The sequence below is a fragment of the Solanum tuberosum genome, unplaced genomic scaffold, assembly GCF_000226075.1.
Source record: "Solanum tuberosum cultivar DM 1-3 516 R44 unplaced genomic scaffold, SolTub_3.0 scf00414, whole genome shotgun sequence".
NCBI lineage: Eukaryota > Viridiplantae > Streptophyta > Magnoliopsida > Solanales > Solanaceae > Solanum > Solanum tuberosum.
In genome coordinates, this window is record NW_006239332.1 from 1 (window position 1) to 13,689 (window position 13,689).

At 30.6% G+C, this 13,689-nt stretch overlaps 1 pseudogene; it reads left to right on the forward strand.

Moving 5' to 3' along the window:
- Positions 1–4,968: 4,968 nt before the first annotated feature.
- LOC102588318 (3-ketoacyl-CoA synthase 6-like) lies at positions 4,969–6,343 on the forward strand (annotated as a pseudogene).
- Positions 6,344–13,689: the final 7,346 nt, after the last annotated feature.

Sequence of the window (13,689 nt, forward strand, 5' to 3'; positions counted from 1 at the left end):
ATCTCCTGCGCCACCTCTCTCTTCCTCTCTCCAGTCGTTGCCTCCCTCCTTCTTCTTCCCCTCACTCTTATTTCTTCTTCTCCTCCTCCACAGGCGAGGACCAATGGCAGAGACAACAGCAGCAACGAAGCAAGCAGTCGCCACCAGCACCTCCGTCTCTGTCGAAACAGCAGTAGTGAGGCAGCGCAGCAGCAGTGACCGGCGCCTCCAGCCAGCGAAGCCCTCTTCGCCTCCTCTTTTCTCTCTTTTCCGACGAGAACAACCATCAGGCTGAAGCAAAGCCAGTGCCTTCTTCTTTTTCCGGCGAGAACGAACAACGCACTTCGACAGAGATTTTGAAAACTTTGAGACGGATTAAGATCCGTCCAGGTAAGTTTTTTTAATTAATTTTATGACCATTTCAACTTTTCGCTCTTGTTTTTTAATTATCGTGAATTGATTAGTTTGAGAATTCGAGCATCTTAATCTGTCGTTGTGTACTAATTTGTCTTGCAACGTGTTGATTCTTAGAAAGCATATCTAGGTTGAAATTTTCTGTTCAAAGTTCATGATTGTTGCTTCTATTGTGGTCTATTGTGAGTATTATTGATTTAGTATGCAGGTTATAATCTTAACTAATGGATTTTATATTTTCTTTGTTTATATAGTAAGATTTTATATTTTGAACTGCCTTAACTTGATTTCTTCCTTGTAACTTTGATTTAGCCGATTATTTCACCATATTTTGCAGTTTGAGATCACTTGTTTTGAAAACTGAAAGTGTTCTCCTTTTGCGGTTTGTTCTGATCACTGTTCATTTTAGAAGTATCATAATCCTGTCTACTTTTGCCCATCTCATGAGGTTACTTGGACATTGGAAGTATATGATTTTTGCCTCACAGTTCATATTTCCACTAAAGAGATTCACATGAAAAGTCCAAAACATGTGCACATGTTTTTCTTTCCCTTTACTACTTGCGGGTTCAAGATCACTTACTAGGCGCTGTGGTGAAGACGCCTTTCTCTAACAACAATCAATATATAGCTGTAGTTCCGACTCTAGAATTGCCTTCAACTCTGGAAACTTCGTCAGATGCAAGCAACAGGAAAGATCAATTTGTAAAGCTCTAGATCACTACTTGCAGGCTCAAGATCACTTATTGCTTTGGATGTTTGGGATCTAAAATATGTGATTTTGATTTTCTATATATTTTGAACCATCTATTAATATTATTTTATATATATGAATGTGGATTATATAAGGGGTATTTAGTAATTTTAATTTTATTTATTTCAGCAGTGTAATTTTAAAACCAAATAAATTAGATTTGCTAGAAAAAATTTTAGCAACAAATATAGCATCTATTGGGTTGTTGCTAGATAAAGGAATGATAGCGATAGACTAGCAACGAACTTTTTAGTGCCAAATGTGCTGGTTTAAACGACGGAATATGTTGCGACGGATTAGTGATGAAAATTTCGTTACGAATTTATCAAAAATGACGGAATGAATTAAGAAATCAGCAACGAATAGTATAAATATAACGTCGGATTAGACCGTCGCCAACAAGTGGTGACGGATATCATTCGTTGCTAAAACGTTGCTAAACTTGTGACGGAACTCATTTTTCGTCACTAAGAGATTATTAACGAGCGAAATAGTAACAGTCAAAAAACTGTTGCTAATCCGTCGCTAATCCTATTTAGCGACGGAATATCATAGATTAGCGACGGATTTCGTCCGTCGGTAAACGCTGATTTTTTTGTAGTGTATAATCGGTCAAATAAAAACATAGCCGCCTGGTTTTGAAATCGTCTATTTTGATACTTTAACTTAATCTTATTCCATTTTGGCGTTCCATCTTCACTTATAATAGGGTAAACAATACAAATCTTACTAGTTTATGAGCAAATTACTTCCTTTCACGCGAGTTTCTAATATTACGAATCTTACCAGAATTTGGACTTCGGATACATGTATCTAGACGTGTCAGATACATGTATCCATGTGAATTTGCATGTATCTCGGATATATGAGATCAAAATTAGGCGTAATTTGTTCTAGATATATTATATACAATTGGATTCACATGTGTCTGACTCTCTCACTCGCCTCTTTTCCTTTCTTGCTCGCCTCTCTCCCTATGTATCTTTATTTTAGAGTGGATCTGCAATGTATTTGGTATCTCAAATACATGTATCTAGTGTATTTGCATGTATATCTCGGATACATGTATCTAGTGTAATTTGCATGTATCTAGGATACATAGACTACCTCATTCGTCTCCCTCCTATTTCGCTTGCTTGCCTCTCTCCCTATTTAGTGTATCTGGTAGTAAGAATACATGTATATTTAGGTGTATCTAACTTGAAATTTGATATGCAATTATTAATTAGTGAGATAATATGTAATTAATTTAAACTTTAAGGAGAATTAATAAATACGATAGAAATATTAGTATAATTAAGCAATTTTTTTCTTTAAAATATGTCTATTAAGTCATTTACGGTGACATGACAAAGAGGTGTTCCTAACTTTCCTTGAGAATGTGAGTGAAAACAGAATAATTTCCCTTTTTATTCTTCCCTTAAATTTTTCACAATTTCTTCTCTATTATTGCAACGATTTGGGTAAAAATTAATCTAAATAAAAGAATTGAACCAAATCGAGTTATATTTAATTTGATTTTATATTTTTTAAAATTACTAATAATATTTCATTTTAGTTTTATTTTTAAAAATCAAATCAAATCAACAAATTATATACATATTATTTTTGAATTATACATACATAATATATTATTTTTTATGAATATTTTTTATGCGAAAAATGCATCACTCTAATGAAAAAGAGTAAGGTACGATGCTTCTTTTATTTGTGCAACAATATTGATATGTTGTTTAGTACATTAGATTATCTAAAGTTGACACCAACTTTCTCTTAATCGCCATAACTATTCTTTGTTCATTTTAAACATCTCATGTCAGTTTCAGTGTGTCATTTTGACACTTTTTTCACAATCTCATGTCGATCCTAGGTGCATATTAACAAAGCGTGACCACATGAATTAAATGGTCAATTATATCATGCCAACTCATTGTAAAGCAATAAACACACAAAAATACAATTGAGGATCAAAATTGCTATTTTCCCTAAAGAGAAAAAATAAGGGTAAAAACCGCATAACAAAGTGACCAATGAGTAAATGGCATGTGGTCTTTCTATCCAAGTAATTAAAAGAAAAATTATTTTACTAAGTGGACTCCCCCCTCCACCTCCACGGTCATCATTTTTTTTAAAATTTATACCACTAGACAGAGCGTCTAACAGTTTTTTATTAAAACAAAAATCCTCAACAGAAATAAGTATAAACAAGGGGGGCTAGGCTTTACCTTGTTAATCCTACGAGGTAACAGACCTCTACTAATTAACAAGCATAAAGAAAATAAGAGCTAGAGAGAACTAAATATTGTATGATCATCACATAATTCGTATCTCCACGGTCAGGGGCGGACCCACGTTGGTTCCAGGGGGTTCACCCGAACCCCCTCGGCAAAAAATTACATTGTATATATTAGGTAATTTTCTGTATTTATTTTGGATATATATATTTTGAACCCCCTCAATGATAAGGAGAAAGATAGCCTAGTGGTATTTTCCCTGAAAATTAAGTCTCAAGTTGAGGGATCAAATCCCTGCAGTAGCATTTTATTTTTTTCTTTTTCAATCTCAGTTTTTTTTTGTTTTTTTTTAAGGTTTCAGTTCCGTTTTCACGTTTTTTTTAGTTTTTTATTTTATAAAACATGCTAAAAGTGTGATTTTAAACCCAAAAAAATTCAAGGGTCCGCCACTAAAACTAAATACTACTACTTTCTTGAAATCTTGTTTTGTTGGCTTATATATACACGTTTATACTTTTATTTTTTGAATCTCCTGAACGAAAATCCTGGGTCCGCCACTGTCCACGGTCATCTTCTTTGTCATATTTCTCCTTTTTCAATTTTCATGGCCTTTTTCGCTATTTACATATTATTATTTTCTCTGCTATCTTCTTCCTTTTTCATGGTGTTTCCACCATACCCACTCCATTTTATCGTCTTTTTCGTCGCACCCTCTCATTCTTCATTTGATTTAATGTTTAGAAGTATATGTGTGAGTTATAATGGATGCATGAAAACTCAAGTGAATATTGTAGACAGTAATCAGGGATGTTTTCCCCTATATATAAAGATCAATTCTTCTTGCATTGTGCATTAGGCTAAAATTATTTTCTTTTACTTAATTTTATTCTCCATCCTTTGGAAAAAGGAGTTAAGATTTAACTTGCAACACTGATATATTATTCTTAATTTTGGAATGAACCAATCTTCTTTCAATTTGGCTAAACAACTAAAAAACAAATTTGTGTCAAAAAATTTGACATCCATGGAAGGACTATAAGCTTTTGGAGAAATAACGGGAGATGCATTTGATTCGAAAATGAGGAAGAAGAAGAGAAAAGATAAAATAAAATAGGTAAAATAAGTCTCTCACGTATCATTCATGCGTGTATCACACTCACTTTGCAACAACAGCAAAGAGTGTCTTGACACACAGGCCCGACATTAGGTGTTTAAAATGAACAAATGCTAGTTGAGATTTTTAAGTGAAAGTTAATGCAAATTTTAGGTAGTTGTTGATGGATAGCGCCTAATAAAATTGAACATGATCAATATCATTAGTAACTATATCATCATATTCATATTCCGTAAAAAAAAATTATCATTCATTTGATATTTCCATATATTATATAAAACGGTGAAATTTTTATTTATGGATCATTTTTTGTATTTAAAAATATAAAATCACATATCGAAACACTAATTTCATCTCATAAATTTAAATCAGGAATGAAATTTCATGTCATATGTGATTGTGCATGTATATGGCCTATATAATCCCCTTCAACACTCCACAACTTCATTCCTCCACTCCACTCCACCTTCAATTTTCTTTTAATCCTCATGGAACTAACCAAACTTCTCTATCTTTTCATCTTCTTTACTATAGAAGCTCTGCTTAATCTTCTACAAGCAGAGCTCAACATGTTTCATCTTGTGATCCTTTCATGTTACATTTTCCTTTTAATCTTGAAATCAAGACCTTCACCATTATACCTTGTAGACTATTCATGTCTAAAGCCACCAAGTATCTGTCAAATTCCTCTCTCGACTTTCATTGAACATACCCGAAATTTCATGGATAAACAGAGCATAACTTTCATGACTAAAATCTTGAATCAATCAGGACAAAGTGATGAAACATATATACCTCCTGCACTTCATTACATTCCACCAAAATCAGACTATCAAGAAGTTATTAGTGAAGTGCACATGGTGCTCTTCCCTGTATTCGAAGACCTTTTGGCTAAAACCAAGCTCACCCCACGTGATATCGATGTTTTAATTGTCAATTGCAGTGGATTTTGCCCTGCCCCATCTCTTTCTTCCATCATTGTAAACAAATTCCGCATGAGAGAAGACATTAAAAGTTACACAATTAGTGGCATGGGTTGCAGTGCTAGCGCGTTAGCTATTGACATAACTCAAAACATATTTAAATCTCTTAAGGACTCGATAGCTGTTGTCCTTAGCACAGAGATTTTATCTACAGGTTGGTATCCTGGAAAAGAACCATCAATGCTCGTTATTAATTGCTTATTCCGAATGGGTGCTGCTGGGATTTTAATTTCAAATAAAAAAAGAATCGAAAAACAGAGCAAAATACGAGCTTGTTAAAACTCTAAGAACTCAGAGAGCTTATGATGACAAGGGGTATTTTTCTGCGTATCGCGAAGAGGATTCAGATGGATATACTGGAGTTACACTAAAGAGAAACTTATTGGAAACAGCAGGAGAAACACTTAGGTCTAATATAACAATTCTTGGTTCACATATTTTGCCTTTTACTGAGAAAATTTTGTATGGGGTTTCAATCTTGAAAAAGAAAATGGTAGACAAAAAATCAAGTGTAGAGATTTATGTGCCTAATTTTAAGTCAGTGATAAATCATTTTTGTTTACCAACTTCAGGAAGGGCAGTGATAAATGAGATAGGACAAGGGTTGAATCTTGGTGAGAGTGACATGGAGGCTGCTTTGATGACATTGCATAGATTTGGGAATCAGTCTTCTTCTTCTTTGTGGTATGAATTGGCATATTTGGAGGCTAAAGAAAGGGTGAAAAGAGGTGACAAAGTTTGGATGCTTGGGATGGGAAGTGGTCCTAAGTGTATTAGTATAATTTGGGAATGTATTAGGCCCATTTGTGGGGAAGCCCAAAGAGGTCCATGGGCTGATAGTATTGATGGATATCCCTTAGGATGAATACGTACCGTCCTAAACAATTCGATCAACTAGTTTATGAAATATATGCAAAATCTATATATTGTGTATATTTTTACTTTATATACATATATTATACATATTTATACAAAACATATATATACTATCAATGTATATTTCAGTCGTATTGATAAACTCGTTGGTTGAACTGTATAGAACTGTAACTTAACGTTATAAATTGAATGCAAGGCCCAATTAGAGCCTAGAGGGAATTTGAAAAATGATGTTGGAGGTGAGTGGTCTTGAACTTTTTATTAGAACATAAATAGAGTCATTGTACAATTATACTTGCTAGTCAACAAGAGTCCTTATAGTACTTATTGTCTTTAACGACTTGAACCTTGTAATATGATTGTTTATTATATATTCAAGGGTCACGAGAAGAGCGTAATGAGCAAAAACATTACTTTACACATGGTATCAGAGTCATTGATTGCTAAGGACCTATTCTATCTCCTATTTCCCTTTTCCTGCGATCCTTTTGCCAAAATATGTCGACTTCTGCCGTAGTGAGCAGACATCATCACCACTTTTGCCTTCTTTGCCAATTGACGGTAGTATTCCCCTTTCTACCGCTTCAATTTCAGATTCTGCTCTCCTCAATCAAACAGCCTCGCCACTCTCTTTTCCCCCTCTATCTTTTTATGTCCCATCTTTGCACACTTCAATCCCTTGTCCTTCTCCGTCATATACTTTACCTCGACCATTTGTTAACACTGTTTCTTCGCCCTTTCAGTCACCTTTTGTTGGTACCATCCCAGTATAATCCGGTTGCGGCTCTTGTTGCACCTAACGTCACAAATTTGGTTACCATATACTTTTGACCTGACTCGACTCATGAGTAAAACTTCAACTCTTCTATGGACAACACCTATGACTTTTAAACTTGAAGATTCGCCCATAAGGCAAATCCAGATTAAAAGTTTAAAACCATCGTTCCCAATGTCATTAGGTGAAATTACAGATGAACTAGCTATACAAGACGATTTTCCAACTAAGGATATCAATTACATCTCTTGAAATACATGTGGCTATTCCACTAACCATAACACAAATGTGTCGCGTTAAATCATTTTTAGCATCGAAAGAGAAAATTGACACTTCAAACCCCAACGAATATAAACACACTTTGCATTAATCATTTCAAGTTGAGTAAACTTAACACACAAATGTATTTTATCAGATAAATAAGTAGTGCATTCTTATGTCATAAAGCTTGAAAGATAATTCTTTTTTAAGTTTTTCATTTATACAAAACGATTGCCAAAAAAGTTCAATTTGATGAAAGACTCCAATAACCTTTTTGAAAAGGCTTATCTTACATTAGACAAAGTGCAAAGTATGGTTTAATTAGTATCATACTTGCATGTTATATAGACAATGTATAATTATTGACTTTAACTAAACGTAAATTAGTACTTATTTCTTGAAGCATATGACTATGAGCCCATTTGGATTAGCTTAAAAAAAATAGTTTTAAGTAAAAAATAAGGAGAAAATGATCAAAATAGTCCTTCATGTATAGGGTTTGAATTATTTTGGTCATTTATCTATATCATCTTATCTAAATAGTCTTTAATGTATATATAAAAAGTATCATTTTGGTCCTAACCCTAAAAACTAACAGAAAACATAAAAAAACTGTTAAGTTTAACTGTGGGTCCCACACTCTTCTTCCTCCCTCTTTCTTCGCCATTGCTTCTCCTTCATGTTCTTTTTTTTTTTACCATTTCTTTTACGATTTTTACTCCCAAAATCCTCTCATATTCGGCAATGAAAGCAATAATTTGTATACCTATTAAATTTTGAGGATGTGTATAGCAGATGTCATCATCCTCATCAACAGTTGGAATGAACTCATCAATAAAAGGATGGGAATTCCGATCACCACCTTCGACTTTTCCAAGTAAGTGCCAAATAATCTCTTGATCAGTTGGATAAAATTTTACACCTCTTCGCAATCCTGGCCAGTCATAGCTGACCTGGAAAGACCAACTTAAATGTTTCAGTTAAAGGTACCATAGCTACCGATTCCCTTCTGTTTATTTCCCTTCCTTTTCATGGAGGGGAAAGGGGATCTTGACAACTTTTCAAAGAAGCTAATTACAATCAATCACAAATTATCGCTTTCATTGCCGAATATGAGAGGATTTTTGGGAGCAGAAATCGTAGAAGAAATGAACAAAAAAAAAAGACAATGAAGGAGAAGCAATGGCGAAAGAGGAGGAAGAAGAGTGTGGAACCCACGATTAAACTTAACAGTTTTTTTTATGTTTTCAGTTAGTTTTTAGGGCTAGGACCAAAATGATATTTTTTATGTATATATTAAGGACTATTTAGATAAGATGATATAGATAAATGATCAAAATAATTCATACCCTATACATGAAGGACTATTTTGATCATTTTCTCAAAAAATAAGCCACATGTTTTAGAGAGAAAAAAAAACTCTTTTCCAAATCTACTAGGTCTTTCTATTCAAACTTTAAAATTCAGCTTTAGACACTCAGGTATGAAGTTAGGCCTGGCCAATTCCAACTTGAACTCATGAATCTGAATTTGATTTCGATTTTGAGATGGTTAGAAATTACAATTTTCTTAAGCTTTTGCTATTTTTAAAAAATAGGAGTCCTTAAAATGACTATTTATGCACTTAGTCGACATAATTATTTGGTATTTAGTATGTACTAGTCTGATTAATTTGACTTCTTATTACCTATGATTATTATACTATTTTTTTTTTACTTATTTTCAAATCGATGATCTTTGATTAATGGCAGATGAATTTCATCCATCCTAATAACATTCTTTTGACAGTGATTTTACAATAATATCAAACAAACCTATTCCCTAGTGGCATATTTTTCATTTATTTCAACTTTCCTTAATTAGTGCGTTGAGTTAATTAATTCGCAAGTAAGTTGTTGGAGCCAGTAGTAGCTCTAAGATGCTGGCAGGCCACTACTTGTGATTGTACGTAGACACGGTGTTAATGAGATTTTTATATATGGTCTTCAATATCTATATTAAAATTTGATTAAATTTGAATTGACATTAGAAAATTTTACATTAGGTGGTAAAACGTTTTCTAACAAAAACGACTTCGTATCCAAAAGGACTCTAATCTAACTTTGTATTCAGAAAAATTCGAATCCAAAAATACTTATGACTCCATTACAACCTTCGATAAAGTACATCTAGTTAAGTATATGCAAAAACAAACAAATGAAAGAGCACAATTACAATTAAGTCCCGAAAAGAAATGAACCTGGAGCACAACATTCACTAGTTAGAGAGTTCCCCTTATATTAAATTATAAAATATAAAAATCAACCAAGTACTTTGAAAATAAAAGTTTATATAGGCATTCACTGAATCTCCTATACTGTCTTTTTTATGATGAGTGCAACTTATATAATTAAACAAAAAACAATCAATTTTGGGCCACAAGCTACTAAGCTAGCTAAATCCAAGACCTAATTTCAAATACTTATCATTTTAGCCTAGTGTATAAGGGGGCAGACCAACGTGACTGTTAGAGGTTCATTCGAATCCTCAATAAAAAATTACATTATATATAAAATAGATTTTGATATATATATATACTAGCTGGGATTCCTTATATACTATTCTCTCCGTCCTATTTTATATGTCATTTTTTTACTTTGCACTTACATTAAGAAATGATGTAACTTTACCCTTTTACCTTATTTAATTTTTTGGAACTCAAGTTTTCAATTAATGAATATGAATAAATTATTTTGATTAATTAATTTAACCAATGAACATGAATAATTTACATAACTTTTCTAAGTTGGTCAAATATATATTTTCAAGGCTAATAACTCGCAAGTGTAAAAAAGGAATAATATCATAATTTATGCATTAATTTTATGAAATGACAAGTATTATGGATCAACTATTTATAGAAAGAAATAACAAATAAAATGGAATGGATGGAGTAATTTTGAACCATTTCAAACAAAGAAGAGTGATAAGATAGTGGAATAGGACTGTGCAACTTGGACCGCAAATGTTATCTCCAATTTGCCTGTTCATTCTTGTTGAGAGTACAAGTTATCTAATTTTTAAAAAATTAATGTTCGACGTGAAGAAATTGTTTGTATTTTGTAAAAAAAATAATATTAGAAAATAACTAGTTACTCTCTTCATTTCATATTAATTATAGTTATCTAATTAAATTTTACTTTACATGCCTTTAAGAAAACATAAATAAGAAAGAGAGTAATTTTACTAATTTACCTCTTGAGAATTTTTTTTGAAACTTTACAAACTTGTTTATTTATTTAAAAAATAATAATAAGTATAAGGGTAGGGTGTGAAAATTTTGATTAATTCTATATTGAATTTGTAAATGACTATTAACTTGAGCTCACTATTTATAGTAATTTAGACAACTAGTATGACACATAGAGAGAGAGTATTATAATTGTTGCTTAGTAAATCTTTATATAATTATATATATTTCAAATATTGTAATTTCAAATATTTATTTTTAAAAATAACATGAGATATGTAATTTATTATGGCGACGTCTTAAAATATTTCGATATTTTATTTATGATTATAATTTATTCATTTGATAAATTATATAAAAATTAACTTTTTTTATAATTTCTCAATTTGTTAGATTTTCATATATATATGAAAAGATATAACTCAAAATTTAAATTATATATCTAAATAAATTTTAATTTTATATCACTTTAATCATATTTATAATTTCAAATCATAATTTTATAATATATTACATGTCCAAACGGCATATCCTCAATATTAGCAAACAAGTGTGGCCAACAGTTTGATGTGGTGTTAACTGATAGGGGAAAGTAGTCAAATTTGGCGACCATTTAGCTTGTCACAAACCCCACAGTATCATGGCTTTGAATGCTCCTTATTCAATTTCTTACCTATATACCCACCTACTTCTCTTTATTTTTTTCACTCGATATTCGGTATTTATATTAAAATTTTATTAAATTTGAATTGATGCTGAAAAGTGTCACATTGAAAGTAAAGTCACTTCCTAACAAAAGCCTCAAACCCTTAATTAAAGATGAATAAATACTTATCACATCACCACAATCCTATTTGATATGGATGACATAAATACTGAAAATCCGAAAGACCGAATTAATTCGGTTCTTCAATTTTTTGGTTCTGTGTTATTTTTTCAAAAGTTCAATTCTTTGGTTCGGTGTTTAATGTAAGGGTCTCAGAACTTAGGTACACCGAAGAACCGAACTTTTATTTAAATAATTAAAAATTAAAAAAAATAATTTTATATATATAAGCATTCTCTTAACTAAAAATAAAAAGTGAACTAACAATCAAATCATTTATGAACAAAACAGAGTAGCAATAAATGTACAATTCAATAGTTAACTTCAAATATTAATTCTCAAGAGAAATCCAAACATATTTTTATCAATGTAAATTATGTAAAGGAACCCGTCTTTGTCCTTGTTTTTCTCGAAAAGTAATTGGAGGCACAAAGTTCTTAACAAAGACAAATATAGGATCTTTTAGTTAGCACAATAAGTGTTCCACGAAGAGACACATCATTCATTAACATAATTTTAAATTTTTAAATATCTTATATTTTAATTTTGTCCTCATTTTATTTTTCATTAATATCAAAAAATCAATCTAAAAATACCGAACTAAACCAAATTAAAGTAGAAAAAATTGAACCAAATTAGTTTGGTTTAAAATACGATGCATACTTTTTTAAAATTAAAAATCAAAAAACTAAATTAAAGTTTAAAAACCAAACCGAAGAACGGAACGACCTATATTTTGGTCACCTAGCTACTTCTCTTTTAGTGAGTAATTATAGTGAGAGATGCGTGTGTCAGACAGATGAGTGTCTTTAGGAAAATTGCTGTTCTAAATTACTGTATCGGTTACTCTTTACATCGGATTCGGGGCCGATGGTGACCATTATTGATTGTGATGCCCATAAAAATTTAATAAAGTGGACTATAAAATTAAATAAGTAGTACATATATCTTATTTTATGTGATATTTCTATTATATAGAAGAGTGAAGTAGGAGAATGATCAAGGGTAAAAATGTAATTTCAATCTAACAAAAATAGAAAGATTATAAATAATTCTAGAAACATCTTTCTATATATGAAGTGAATAATGATTAAGGGTAAAAATGTAATTTCACGCTAATAAAAATCTATCAAGAATGAAAACAAGAAAATTAAACAGTTCTAGAAACATCTTAAGTTATTGTTATTACCATTAACTTATTTTATTATTACTTCTCTTTCTTTTCTTTTGTGAGTTATTGTGATATCTATTCGTTACTCTATTTTACTATTACTTTAATTTAATTCTTAATATTTTTTCTATTCATTATGCTTATAAAAAATGCCTACTTTTAATGTAAAAATTTATTATGAATTAATTATTTTCACCTTTATTTTGGCTCTAATTAATATACTTGAAAATAAATAAGTTTGATAAAATTAATAATGTATATTAGATTGAAATTAAAGAAAAAGATGTTAAAAAGTAACTTTACAAACAAAAATGAATAGGATGATATATTTGCATTTAAGACGATCAAGAATAAAAATGTAATTTCATTCTAAAAAAAATCTATTAAGAGAGACAGCAAAAAAAAAAAAAAAAATCTAGAAACATTTTTCTATATATGAAGTGAATAATGATCAAAGGTAAAAATGTAACAAAAATCTACCAACAATGATAACAAGAAAACTAAATGGTTCTAGAAACATCTTTAGTTATTATTATTATTAGTATTACCTCAATTTTGTTATTTCTTCACTTTTTTTAATGAGTTGTTGTGATATCTATTCATTACTCTATTTTACTATTACTTTACTTTAATTCTTAATATGTTTTTTATTCATTATACTTATTAAAAATGCCTACTTTAATATAAAAAATTCATTATTTAAAAATATAATTAATTATTTTCACTTTTATTTTGGCTCTAATTAATATACCTGAAAAGAAATAAGTGTGATAAATTAATAATATGTATTAGATTGAAATTAATGAATAAATAAAATTAGTTTTAATATTTAAAAAAATATATATTTTAAAAGATGTTAAAAAGTAACTTTACAAATAAAATGAATAGGATGATATATTTTCATTTAAAGTAAACTAAAAATGTTTACTAGATTATAAAAGAGTAGTTCTTCATTAAATTATGGAACAAGGGTTTGAAAAATATTCCAACTTTGGTCGAATTGTTGTTGCGATACTAAACTTTCATGAGGACCTATTACCTCCCTAGACTATTTAATACCGTATTTTAAACAT